At 48.4% G+C, this 13815-nt stretch overlaps 1 non-coding gene across 1 annotated transcript; it reads right to left on the bottom strand.

Moving 5' to 3' along the window:
- Positions 1 to 330: 330 nt before the first annotated feature.
- LOC118759384 (U1 spliceosomal RNA) lies at positions 331 to 493 on the bottom strand. The gene has a single exon (XR_004996174.1). It is a non-coding gene; the product is annotated as a U1 spliceosomal RNA (small nuclear RNA).
- Between the last annotated feature and the right edge of the window lie 13322 nt (positions 494 to 13815).

Genomic DNA, 13815 nt, shown 5'->3' with positions numbered 1-13815 from the left:
TTTGTTAAACTAATGAAGAAAAAAAAAAAAAAAAAAAAAGGAAAGCAAGATGAAAATGCACAAAAATAACCAGCAAATCAGGGGAAAGCCTTAAGATCACCACAAGTTACTTTACCCTAAATTTGTTTCAAAAACTTGTGAAGAATCAGATGAGATGGGCACAGGTCTGGAAACACACAGCTAAGCTCGCCCCCCTCCAAGAGGTCCCTCTAGTGCAGTGAGTACAGCCCACGACACCAACAGGGCAAAGGGGCCTCTTGGGAATCCTTCCATGTTTTGGAAATCAGAGTATGTTGTTGTTGTTGTTTTGGGGTTTTTGTTTGTTTTTCCCAAGGTAGCGCACGAACGCAGTTCCACACTAACACAAACTATGCAGTCGAGTTTCCCACATTTGGGGAAATCGCAGGGTCAGCACACCCGGAGTGCAGTGGGTGAGCCTCGCCCTGGGAAAACCACCTTCGTGATCATGGTGTCTCCCCTGCCAGGTGAGTATAAAGTATGATGTTTTTAAAATTCCAACTACTGTTTGTGAAGCGGGTGTAACGTTACTAAAGACTACACAGCAATGTCATTTATGAATTTCACTGCAAAAAAAATGTAAATTAATTCTATTCAAAGATAGTATAAAACTCTATCTCCAAAACCCAAAGGAATCAGCAAAAAACTACTCTAGATGAGAAGAAAATTTTATAAAGCAGCAAATTATAAAATCAACAAGCAAAAGTCCAGAGCATTCTTCGAGTACAAACCAAGCAAGTGAGGAGGTATCATGAAAGACACTATACCTAGGTATACATGCAATAAATATCCAAAATCTACATCACAAAATATTTTGGAAAACAGATCCCAAAAAATGGAGAAAAAAAAAAAAGAAACAGCATTTCTTTGGATAAGAATATCACAGATATTTTTAAAATATGTTAGTGTTCTTAAATTAATTTACAGTTTTAATGGAGTATTCCTGAAATACCACCCAGCTTTCTTCTAGTGCTGAGACATTCATAATGTTTATTTGCAAAAGAAAACAAGCAAAAAAAAAAAAACCATAAACTGGGGGAGGAAGAAGACCAAGACCCAAATGAAATTTCTTAATTGTTTAAACATATTATTTAATTTTAAAAACATGTTCTTGACACATGTATAGTAAGATTAACAATGGAACAGGTTAGAAATACAGAGTCCAGTTTAATTGCAAATGGAAATTTAGTGCATCTCAACATAGTGGTAAAGAAAAAAAAAAGCACCATTTTTAGTAAGTGTGGTTGGGATTTCTAGATAGCTCTGTAAGAATAACATGGATTATATATCCAGAATATCATATATCAGAATATTTTCCCAAAGAGTTAAGACTTTTTAAAATAAACTAATACAAGTTCTGAAAGAAATATGGAGGGCGGGCTTTGGTGGAGCTACGCCGATCCAAAGGCAGGAGCCCGGAGCCTCTGCTGCTTTGGTGCAGTGGTTGAGATGCCATTGAAGATACGGCATCCCTCGTCAGAGGACCTGGGCTCAGGTTCCAGCTCTGCTCTGGGTGCCAGCTCTGCTCCGGGTGCCAGGTTTGCACGAACTGTCAACGGTAACATGAGAACCTTCTGGAGCAACACACACTGCGCCCCTTTTGGGTGCAGTCTTTATAACTCTTCCTATGTTTTCGTCCCCTTCCTTGTCATGTCCTTCCCAACTTCACGCTACGCCCAGAAATGTGTGTGAGCAGTCTAGCTGTTACACCTCGTCATCCAGTGGTTTTCCTTCAAAATCACTCAATATCCTGCTGTTCTCTGCCTACTTAGCTGTGGCAATCAGGATGTTGAGGAGTGGCAGAGACCAGACCTGATTGCTTTAAGGGAGTAAGAAGCATCCTCTGCAGGTGCTGAATAGCTGGGAGGTTGTCTGTGTGGGTTGGAGACATGGCCTGAGGACCAGCTGTGCAACCAGGACCTCCACTCTAACAGTTTGACTTCTGGGCCTAGCACCATAGCCTAGCAGCTAAAGTCCTCGCCTCGCACACGCCGGAATCCCTTATGGGCGCCGGTTTGTATCCCAGCTGCTCCACTTCCCATCCAGCTCCCTGCTTGTGGCCTGGGAAAGCAGTCAAGGATGGCCCAAAGTCTTGGGACCCTGCACCCGTGTGGGAGAATCAGAAGAGGCTCCAGGCTCCTGCCTTTGGATCAGCGCCGCTCCAGCCATTGCAACTGCTTGGGGAGTGAATCAGCAGATAGAAGATCTTCCTCTCTGTCTCTCCTCCTCTCTGTAAAATCTGTCCTTCCAATAAAAATAAATAAATACTTTTATAAAAAAGAGTTTGGCTTCTGTCCCTCACAGTGTACAGGAAATGCTCTCTATGGGGGTGACCCTGAGCCTTCCTGCACAGGCAGAGCAGGCCTGTGTGCCTGGCGGCTGCCCAGCCTTGGAAGACTGGACTGGGTGGGACAGTTGGCACACCCTGCTTACAGTTCACACTGGCTCCAAGGTCTCCGCCCCTGTGGCTTTGACCATCTCTGCAGAGTCAAGGCCTGCCTGGTGGTGTTCAGGTCCCATGGCTGTCAGATCTTCCTTCTTGTTTACTGGCTTTTCCCATTCCAAAAGTGGCACAGGTCACAGGCATTGAGGTCATAGCACCACTTGGGGGCAGCAGAGAGAGGCCAGGCTTAATGGACAACATTTCTGGCAGTGACAGTAAGAAGACAATCCTATTAGTTGTTCATGAGACCACTTGTTGGTCATCTGGGTACGTATCCTGGGGGGTTGGGAGAGTATTGTAAGGAAAGAACACAGGACGTTCCACAAGATTCACACAGAATGGAGTGCAAAGGGAAGCTTATTTTGGTGCCAACTATTTTTGGAATCCATGCCTCTACCTCTACAGCATCTTCAAAAAGCTCATGGACAATATGTGTTATGAGAACACTCTGCATGGGTTTAAAAAAAAAGTTTTGCATCAAAACAAGCATTTGCATCTTTTAATTCCATTTTATAAGGAACTTCATACAGGGCTCTCATTGAACCTCCAGGACCACTGAGGAATCCCGCTGAATCCTCCATGGAGCAGACAGCAAGGCAGAGGTATAAGCAGAGGGAGAGGCCTTGGCAGACAGGGAGATGGCAGGTGGGGGTGCAAGTCTGGAGGTCGGGGAGGAAGGACAGGGTGGGAAGAGCCAGGCTAAATCCTGGAACATAGAATTAGATCAGTGTACTGCTATGCGGGTTCAAAGACCCAAGGACTTGAGCCAACAATGAACTGCTTTCCCAGGAGTATTAGCAGGGAGCTGGATCAGAAGTGGAATAGCAGGGACTCAAGCTAGCATCCATACGGGATGCTGGTGTTTCAGATAGCATCTTAACACACTGTGTCACAACACTGTAGCCTGGTTATAGTTTTTAGAAAGTAAAGCAATGTATCTGTTACAATCATCTTAAACATGCAGAAAAAGGAGGTTTTCTGTTCTGTCAGAAATTCCATTTGTGCTGTTCAAGTGTATGTAAATAAACAAACATGTTTTTAAACTTAAATATAAGATCATTTTCTACATTGCTTTAAAAAAAAAACCTTGACTTGTGTGAGGGTACCTCAAGTAGCTTATGGAATTAGAATTAAAGAATAAGTGATATTGGGCCCGGTGGCGTGGCCTAGCGGCTAAAGTCCTCACCTTGAAAGCCCCAGGATCCCATATGGACGCCGGTTCGAATCCCGGCACCTCCACTTCCCATCCAGCTCCCTGCTTGTGGCCTGGAAAAGCAGTTGAGGACGGCCCAATGCATTGGGACACTGCACCCGTGCGGGAGACCCGGAAGAGGTTCCAGGTTCCCGGCTTCAGATCTGCGCGCATCGGCCCGTTGCGGCTCACTTGGGGAGTGAATCATCGGACGGAAGATCTTCCTCTCTGTCTCTCCTCCTCTGTGTATATCTGGCTGTAATAAAATGAATAAATCTTTTTTAAAAAAAAAGAATAAGTGGTATTAGTGCAAAATGATGAAATCCATGCATAATTTTTATGACACATGTTCCAAGAACTTAATACTATGTTCATATTTAGTTTACACATTCAATGCAATGTCCAACAGGTGCATTGTGGTCCTCTTGTGGGGATGTGCCATCGTCCATGCCAGCACCGTGGTGTGTCAGGTTTTCTGTAGTGGTGGATGTCACGGTAGTGACAGAATCCTGCACCTCTGCCCTGCTTTTGCAGGTCTCTAGGGCTCCCGGAGCCTCCCCAGTGCCTCTCTCTGAAGCTGCCCTGTCCTGATGGCTGAGTGACCTAGCTGGGGTTCCCCTGAAATGCTGCCAAGGATGCATGGCCCCCAGGAGAGGGTACCTGTGGCAGACACTCTGGGATCCTTGAAGAACAGAGCTGATTCTGGCTTGTGGACTCCAGACTCTCAAATCCTTTGCTCCTGGCACATTCCTAGAAGGAATCGTGTCCCTACCTGGCTTTCTGTTTGCTCCATTGTTGTGACCCCACCCCCAGTATTCTGTGAGGTTAAATTCCTGGTTCCAAGGAGGAGAACTGAGGAAGGAAGAGGAAATCCTTTCAGATCAAGCTATATCCTTGAGCAGCAACTTTTTGTAGCATAGGCTATGATCAGCGTGAACCGTGAAGTTACCTTCTGTGTCCTTGGTGATTTGCAGGGTTCTTCACCCCCAAGACCTCAGTCTGTGCCTCAAGCTCTCTCAGGTCTCAGGACACAGCTGAATTAAGCTACTGGTTAACAGGTCCCATTCTACTGATAGTGGGATGCATGTGCAGTTGGGGCTCAGAAGCCAAGAGTGCTGGAAAGAAAATGCAGCTGGATTCCATGTTCCAATGCAATTAATTTCCCTCCCAAGTGCCCCCTGCCAGATTATGACTTTCATCTTAATTCAGCTGTTTTCTCCTCCCAGCTGCTTTGAGTTAAACTGAGACCTCAGGGCCTCCACACTGTCGGGTGCTGGGAAGTCCTTGCCGGTCCTCAGCTGTGGCTATCTCCTAACATCTGCTGAGCTGAACATGATCCCTGCTAGCCCTGCATGGAGGTCCCCCAGGACACATGCATTGTCCATCTGCCGGGTAGGCCACCATGCTCGCTGCTTGGTAGCAGCCCTGCTTTCCTGCCTTCCTGGAGTGTCTAAATTTTCTGCTTTAAGCATATGCCAATTTTGAGATTAAAATTAAGAAATTATTAAAATATTAGCATGAAAATGTAAACATATTGCTGTATATTTTCTATTTAGAAGTCTAACAAGGTAGAACCCATCTGTGATGCGACGTTGCCAGGACTTGGAATAAGCCACGGACGAACGTCATCCACACTCGGAAGCAAACTAAACAGTTCCACATGTAATAGATGTAAAGCAGAGCCACCGGATGATGCATGAGTCCTGTTGCTGGGAACTCTTGGAGCACACAGAGGCTCCATCGAGGGACCCTGGGAGGAAGGGACTAGAACATGAGTGGCAGCAAGCAGAGTTGCCCTGCTGTGGCTGTGGGGCTAGAGCAGGACTGTGAGGTGGGGCACTGAATCAGTAGAAAGATGTAAATATACTTCCTGCCTCCAGTCCTTTGTAGCCAATACTCAGCTTTGAGCTCATGGTTCCTACAGCCTGAAGTTATTTTTGTCCAAGGGCTCTAGCTCTGGTGTGGCCTAAGTTTGGGCCTACTATTAATTTTCTAGGTTTGGCCTATTACATGTAAGGCATTGTAAGCTCAGACACTGACATTGCTTAAGCAAGTGGTGAAGTTTATTCAGAGGTTGAAGAATACAGACTTATGTGGGCCATGTACAAGGAGAGTGAGATAGGAAGCAAAAGGGTGATGGAGAGATTGCTACTTTTTTTCTTAAGGATTTATTTATTTTTTATTGCAAAGTCAGATATACAGAGAGGAGAGACAGAGAGGAAGATCTTCCATCTGCTGATTCACTCCCCAAGTGACCGCAATGGTCCAGTTCTGCGCCAGTCTGCAGCCAGGAGCCAGGAACTTCTTCCAGGTCTCCCATGCGGATGCAGAGTCCCAAGGTTTTGGGCCATCCTCGACTGCTTTCCCAGGCCACAAACAGGGAGCTGGATCGAAAGTGGAGCTGCCGGGACTAGAACCGGCACCCATAAGGGATCCCAGTATTTGCAAGGAAAGGACCTAAGCTGCTAGGCCACGGCGCCAGGCCCGAGATTGCTATCTTTTATCCTCAGAGTCTATCTGTGGGAAGCAAGAGACCAATGGCTATGTGAAAAGCCAAGAGCCACAGTACAAGAGACATGGGGAGTCAAAGTGCAAGTGACGAAACATGCAACAAGGCATGAGGCCTAGACAGTGAGCCCCTCCCCTGCACAGGCTTTCAAAGGGGCTTGAGAGGGGAGTGGAAATGATGGTGTGCATCCTTTGACACACACGTGGGCAAAAGCTAAGCTATGGCACAGGCAGAGGAAGTATGGCTTCTGAACTTGGGACCCTGAACTAGCTGCCTGCCTAGATCATATCAGTTCTATCCAATGGAGAAGATGATGTTGGTTGGCCTGTATGGATGTTCTGGCTTTCTTGTTGGCCCTAGTATGGAGACTTTGCAATAAAATTAAAGAAATCTTAAAAAAAAAAAATAAGATAAGCTGATCTGGCCCTGATGCTATACCACAGCAGGTTAAGCCACCACTTGTGATACCAGCATCTTATATTATAGCACCGGTTTAAATCCCATTGCTCCTCTTCTGATCCAGCATCCTGCCAAGCTGTCTGAGAAAGCAGCAGAAGATGGCCATCTTGAGCCCCTGCGACCTTTGTAGGAGACCAACCTGGATGAAGGTCTAGGCTGATTCAGCTGGATCCAGAACCAGCTGCTGCAGCCATTTGGGGAGTGAACTAATGTATGGAATTGCCATTTCTCCTTCTCTCTCTTACAAACCATTTTAGAAAACAATATGGCAACTAGTGCCAAGAGCCTTTGAAACATCCATACCTCTCGATCCAGTAATTCCGTAATTGTTAGAAATTCAAACACCTGCTTAAGCACAGTGGTGTAGGTTGGGTGGTATTTAAAATGGCAAACATGAACACAGTATCAACGTTCAATATTATGGAAAGGAGAAGGTATGTAGGTCTTTGTGGCTTCACTGGCTCCACATGGAGTCAGAGGGCAGGCTTTGTGGTACAGCAGGCCCATATCCAAGAGCTTGTGGTTGAATCCTGCCTCTTTCTGATCCAGCTCCCTACTAATATACCTTGAAAGGCAACAGGTGATGGCTCACACAGATCTGGATGGAGCTGCTGGCTCCCGGGTTTGGCCTGGCCCAGCCCTGGCTATTGTTGACATTTGGAGACAAACCAATGAATGGAAGATACTCCTCTCTCTCCCCACCTCTTCTTTTTTTTCTTTCACACAACCTTCCCCTCCAATCACTCTGCCTTTCCAATAAGCAAAAATAAACACTTTAAAATAATATTTCAAGCTTTTTCTGGTTATAGGAAATGTTTGCAGCATACTAAGTTTCAGGGTTCGGCCTCAGAACTGTGGGGATGGCTTGACTTCAATCACAAAGCTATCACATGCAGACTATTAAGTAAATTATTGAAACAAAATACATCTGTTCTTCAGTGATTTCTGGCTAGGTGCTTTTTTTTTTAATTTTCTTTTTCTCCATGACCAAAGAGTAAGCTTTTTTGTTTGTTATACATGTCTCATTTCTGCTAATTTTTAAGAAAAATACTTGAATGAACGTCGCCTGCCTCAGGGAGCTCGCCGTCCCTGAGGAGAGGCGGGAGGCGCATGCTCAGGCTCCCAGCGCACGTGCCACCCCGTGGCAGTGTCGTAGAATCTGATTGGTCACACTGAAGTCGCAGTTTGTTTCGTGACAACTGATTGGCCCCACTCAATTCCGCTACCGGTTCTTGGGCGGCAGCTACAGGGCGGAACCTGCGTCCCGAGCTCAGGTATTGGCGGGTTTGACTCTGGACTCGCGGCCGCCCACAGGGACTGGGACCGGCGGGGCCGGGCCGGTGCTCGGTGGAGCCCAGGCCTGGTCCCAAGGAAGCGCGGGCTCCTGGCAGGCGCCTAAGGCCCGAGGAGGCCCGAGGAGGCCCGAGGAGGCCCGAGGAGGCCCGAGGAGGCCCGAGGAGGCCCGAGGAGGCCCGAGGCGACGCGAGGAGGCCCGAGGCGACGCGAGGAGGCCCGAGGCGACGCGAGGAGGCCCGAGGCGACGCGAGGAGGCCCGAGGCGACGCGAGGAGGCCGGAGCCCCGGGATGGACCACACGGGACCACACAGGACCTCTCCGTCCGCTTCTCCCGGCCCACCCTGCTGCCCTGCCTCCAGCCCAGGAGCCGGACATGGCGCCCACGTGAGTCCAGCCCCGCGGCCGCTCCCTGGGGTCGCTCGATGGGCGGCAGACATTTGTGGGAAGTGAGGCTGAGTGTGAGTTCCGGCCGGGGAGCCCAGGGCCCAGGAGACCGTGTGGGAGCCAGCGTCCGCGCAGGCGGGCAGGCCAAGCCCTCACAGACCCGCGGCCACCCTGTGCGGTTCAGGTTTTGTTAGCGTTTCCAGCACAGGCACCGACACGCCATAAACAAGTGGTAAAGTTTATTCAGCAGGTGAGATGCAGAAACTAACCATGTTTACGCAAAGTAAAAAGGGGTAAGCCAGAGATTGGTACATTGAGTCCTGAGGGAAAAGAAATTGCTACATTTTTCTGAGTCTGCCCACAGGATAGAATGAAAAAGAAAAGCCCAGTGGATGAAGCTGGGCCCAAAGCAGCCAAAAGCAGAAGGCCCAGAAGGCCCTAAAGGACCGGAAGAGCCCAATGGCCAAAAGCGCCCCAAAGGGCCAAAAGGCCAAACCCCTCTTCACTGGAGCTTTTATAGGGCTTGAGGGCCGTGTCCAATCACAGTGCAACCCCCCTTCAAGTCCCAGGTAATGATGGGCGCACGTGAGTGGGTGAGAACTATTACACAGGCGGTGGGGGGGAGTGTGACTTCCAGACTGTGACCCTAAACTAACTGTTTGCCTGGACCATATCACACCAGTTTCCTGCCCTGTGCCTGGGCAGGCAGCAGCAGGTGGCCCAGGACCCAGGTCCCTGCCATGCAACTGGTAGGCTGGAGGGAGTCCAGCTTGTGTGGGGCTGTTGCAGCTGCAGGGGGACCCAGTGTGGGAGAGCTCTGCCTCCCCCGGCACTCACTCGGCCTTTCGGATCCATGGATCAGCTTTCGGAATAGCTGCCAGCCAGGTGCTGGCTGTGCGCCCCAGTCGCTGGTCACACGGAGCCCCTGGGGCAGTGGTGGTTGATTCCTGTCCCTCAGGTGGGTGTGTCCCCAGCTCCTGGCTGCCGGGGCAGGCCTGCAGGGTCACCCACGGAGGGCTCTCTACACATCTGTGCTTCTCTGTCTGCTTCTTAAGGAACTAGAGTTAAAATTTACTTTGTTGCTTTTTATTTTCAGAATATAGGAAAAATGCACTTTATAAAAAACCTATACATGAAGTTGGAAATTGTTTTGACCCATTATAAACTCAACCTTTTATTCAGTTTTCAGATAAATGTTTGAAACGCTCCCTCCACCCCCACACGTGAATGTTGCTCTTGCCATGCTGGAAAACCCCCAGTGAGTTCTAGACCTCTGTTCTCACCATAGAACATTTCCCTTCTCAAGGCTGGTTTTCTCACCCAAGACAGGCGGAGTGTGAATGCCCATCTGTGAGGGAGGGGGTCAGGGTGCCCATCTGTGAAGGAGGCGGAGTTAGGGAGCTTGTCTGTGGGGGGGGAGTTAGGGTGCTCATATGTGAGAGGGAGCAGTCAGGGTGCCCATCTGTGAATGTGAGGGAGCGGGGGAGACAGGGTACCCATCTGTGAAGGAGGGCGAGTTATGGAGTCCATCTATGAGGGAGAGGGAGTCAGGGTACCAATTTGAGAGAGGGGGAGTCAGGGTGTCCATCTGTGAGGAAGGGGGAGTCAGGTGCCCATCTGTGAAGGAGCACAAATTAGGGCGTCTGTCTGTGAGGGAGGTGGGGTTAGAATGCTCTTCTGTGAGGGAAGTGGGGATCAGGGATGCCATATTTTTTAAAAGAAAAAGTACAGAATTATAGTATTTGTTAAATGTATCCAGTTATTTGAAAGTTACAGTGACTGTTGGAATACCACTGGAGAGAGTAGATTTTTCATCCTCTGGTTCACTCCCCCAGAGGACTGCAGTAGCCTATCTGGGCCAGAGCTGTGTATCCTTTGTCTTCCACAAGGGAACAGGGACCCTTGGGCCATCTTCCGCTGCTTTTCCAATTAACAGGGAGCTGAACCTATGTGAAGCAGACAAGACTTGAACAGATACCTAGATTGGATGCCGGCATTGCATGTAGTAACATTTCCTGCTATACCATAATGCCAGTCACATTCATTATTCTTCACAAAGTTACAGTGTTAGACTTGATTCTACAAGTCTTCTTTCACGATGTATATTATTTAGGGAAATAAATTATGGTATTGAAGCCCAAAAGTGACTGTTCTACATCTCTTGTGTGAATGGGAGGACTTTGCATTCTCAATGCTGGAGCACAGTGGGATGCTAGGAGCAGGTGTCAGCCCCTGTGAGGCCACTTAAGCCTGATTAGCCTACCTCAGACTGGACAAACCGGGCATAGAGCACAAATGCAAGGGCTGCTGGAATGCTCATTGCCAGCAGAGCCACCACAAGGACACTGAAAACTGCTAACTGCTGAAAGTTTAGGATTTGTAGGATGCTAAGAAGGCAAGGAGGCAGCCAGTTGAAACAGAAAAAGACTTTTTTTTTTTTCAAGAAGAGTAAAGAGAATGGATCTACAGTGTTCCTAGACAGAGGCCTGGGTTTAATACCAGGCTCCCTACATTGGAAGGTACCCCCCTCCGTGAGGCAGGTGGGATCGGAGTGCCATGTTAGTGAGGCAGGTCAGTGTGTGTCCGGCTTGTAAGGCAGGGTCAGTGTGTCTACTCTGTGAGGCAGGGTCACTGTATCCACTCTGTAAGGCAGGGTCAGTGCGTCCACTCTGTAAGGCAATGTCAGTGTGTCCATTCTGTAAGGCAGGGTCAGTGTGTCTGGCGTGTAAGGCAGGTTCAGTGTGTCCGGCCTGTAAGGACCACGTGTCATCTCCCATGAGATAGGTACTGTCAGGGTTCCAAGCTTCTGAGGTATGAGGATTGGAATACCCTTTCCATAAATCAGATGGGGTTAGAATATCTTTTTTTTTAAGGTTTATTTATTTTTATTGGAAAGGTAGATATACAGAGAAAAGGAGAGACAGAAAGATCTGCCATCTGCTGGTTCACCCCTGGGGAGGGGACCCTTGCATGGTGGGACAACAGGAGCTCAATTTCTAAGGGTGGGGCTGACTTCTACTACATGCTGTCACGCAAAACCAGAAAGCTACAAACGCCTCGCTTTCTGTGTCTCTTGCTTCTCAGAGTCTATCCTTTGGTGGGTAGGTGGTCTCAGTTGGTCTGACTCAGATGGCATATATGGAGCGGGAGGTCGGGGAGAGGGGCAGACATGGCCCACCTGATTTTGGGTGATCCACTCTTCCCAGGTGTTCCATCCATCCACAGAAACTATAGACAACATGAAAGTGACTGAAGCCAAAACAAAGCAATGTGGGGGAATGACATCAGCCAATCTGTGGCTACTAGGGACTCTGTAGAAGGGCTAAGGGAAGAATAGGTAGTACCTTGGAGGTGGAGCATCTTTGGGGGAGATATGTATGTGACTGGAATATAGCCAAGAATGAAACAATTTTGGCATGTAAGATACCTTTGAAGGAAAGGCTGAGTGTGATGGGACCAGTGCACAAGACATTCACAGCAGGAGAGCTGGGTGTGTCGGGAGCTGGTGAGTCAGACCTCCACACCAGGAGAGCTGGGTGTGTCAGGAGAGCTGGGTGTGTCAGGGGAACTGGGTGTGTCAGACCTCCACACCAGGAGAGCTGGGTGTGTTGGGAGCTGGTGAGTCAGACCTCCACAGCACGGGAACTGGGTGTGTCAGGGGAGCTGGTGAGTCAGACCTCCACACCAGGAGAGCTGGGTGTGTCAGGGGAGCTGGTGAGTCAGGCGAGCTGGTGAGTCAGACCTCCACGCCAGGAGAGCTGGGTGTGTCAGGAGAGCTGGGTGTGTCAGGGGAACTGGGTGTGTCAGACCTCCACACCAGGAGAGCTGGGTGTGTCAGGAGAGCTGCGTGTGTCAGGAGAGCTGGGTGTGTCGGGAGCTGGTGTGTCAGACGTCCACAGCAGGGGAACTGGCTGTGTCAGGGGAGCTGGTGTGTCAGACATCCAAACAGTGTGGAGGGGGGTGTGTCAGATATGCACACCAGTGGAGCTGGGTATTAATGTTGTAACTAAAAGCTGGGTTGATATCACTGCAAGATTCAAATACTGCAAAAATTAGACAAATAGGATGGGAAATCAACTGGAGATAAAAATCAGGAGAAACTGAAAGAAGTCTATTTTTCAAAGGAAGGAGGAGAAAAAAAAAAGACAAAACTGATAGGCACAGCAGAAGCCACAATGAACGCAAAGCTAGGAGAAAGGTGCCCCTTGGAGGGACGTGAGGTCTCCCCGGGGTCCAGAAGCCTGAGAGGGAAGGAGTAGCTCCTGACTGGGGAGTGCACACCTAGAGCTGCTGGAGATTACCACTGAGGAGGGCCCCAACATTTCAGACCACGGTGTCCTGAGCTGGAAAAAGAAAGATAAATCCCTCAGGTTTCTCAGTAAAAACTAGGGGTCAGGGATTTCATTTTGATGTATGTTTAGAAGTGGGACCTGAAAGGGAAGATTTAAGCTTCCTGCTGCATTTCAAAGTAGCCTGGACCCTGCCTTGCTTGTCAAACAAAAGGCACAAAGTTGCCGAAAGAAAAATGGACAGTGTCTGGAGCAAAGGAGGATGGATTTCAGTTTCCAGCCTCTGAAAAGGCAAAAGTTGTTAGAGTTGGGACCAATTAAAGTATCCTTTTGTAAGTCCAGCCGTGGGACCCAACCTTCTAGGCAAACATGTAATCCTTCAGTTAGAACTGGGGCTCATCACAGGTAATGAACAACTGAGGGTCCTAATGAAGTTCCTTAGAAACAAACACGTGGGCCAAAGAGCAAAGCAGAGGAGGCAGGATTATCTCCAAAAACTGAACTTCAACAGCAAAGAGAAATAGACCATATCCCCTGAAGAGAGAGTTAATGCCTATATTGTATAGAAGTAGCCACTGGGGTCCCCACGTTATGCAGGATGCTATACATGAAGCTGTGGACTGAGCTGGCATGGCGGCATAACAGGTAAATATTCCACTTGCAATGCTGGTATCCCACATGGGTGCCAGTTTGTGTCCCAGGTGCTCCACTTGTGATCCAGCTCCCTGCTTATAACTGGGGAAGCAGAGGAGGATGGCCCAAGTGTTTGTGTCCCTGGACCCATGTAGGAGATCTGGAAAGAAGCTCCCGGCTCTCAGCTTTGGATTGGCTCAGCTCCGTTGTGGCCATTGAGCTGTAAACCAGCAGATGGAAGGCTACTCTCTCTGTAAAAATCTACCTTACAAATAAAAATAAATAAATCTTTTTTAAAAATTAAAGACTGTGGATAAGTGGAAATTCATCCTTAACTAAATATTCAGAGGTTCTTGCCAAAGAAATTAAAAAATAATTAGAATATAAACTCCAGGAGGAAGACTTCCTGGGTTATCATTTCAAAGTGTTCATGTAGACATCACCAAAATGCCTTAAACAGAGAGGCTAAAGTGTCTGGTGGTTATTATGACTTGTCTCTCTGGCCTGGTAGAAGGTGAACTCTTTTCCTCTTAGGACAACCTCTGCCAGAAATGCCAGTTTGGCCATTTGGGGAATGAACCAGCAAATGGAA

The sequence above is a fragment of the Ochotona princeps genome, chromosome 6, assembly GCF_030435755.1.
Source record: "Ochotona princeps isolate mOchPri1 chromosome 6, mOchPri1.hap1, whole genome shotgun sequence".
Taxonomy (NCBI): Eukaryota; Metazoa; Chordata; class Mammalia; order Lagomorpha; family Ochotonidae; genus Ochotona; species Ochotona princeps.
Note: the sequence above shows the minus strand (reverse complement) of the source record. Positions and strands in the feature narration are given on the sequence as shown.